This window comes from Mizuhopecten yessoensis, unplaced genomic scaffold, assembly GCF_002113885.1.
Source record: "Mizuhopecten yessoensis strain PY_sf001 unplaced genomic scaffold, ASM211388v2 scaffold6723, whole genome shotgun sequence".
Classification (NCBI taxonomy): Eukaryota; Metazoa; Mollusca; class Bivalvia; order Pectinida; family Pectinidae; genus Mizuhopecten; species Mizuhopecten yessoensis.
This window is the reverse complement of record NW_018406692.1, coordinates 1-351: the sequence shown is the minus strand read 5'-3', so window position 1 is coordinate 351 and position 351 is coordinate 1.

Here is a 351-nt window from a genome sequence, read left to right as displayed (position 1 = left end):
AACAATCAGCATGAAAAGTAATAAACTTGGTCGAAACCTCATATTAAGGAACACTTCTACTAAGTTAGAAGCCAATCGGTGTAGCTTTTCTTGAGGAGAGGTCAAAAACATCTCAGTAAATGAGACGTCAGTGTGACCATCTTGCATTTTCTGATCGGCACAAAAAGTAAAAACTCTTGTTCGGAACCTCATAAGGAACATTTGTACTTTTAAAGAAGCGAATTGCTGCAGATAATCTTGCGAAGTCGAAAATATCTCGTCTCAGCTAATCAATGGCCATGATCGGCCATCTTGTATTCTCCAATTGGTAGTAACTCTGCCAGTTCTTGCCTGAACGAGATCATTTGCGAA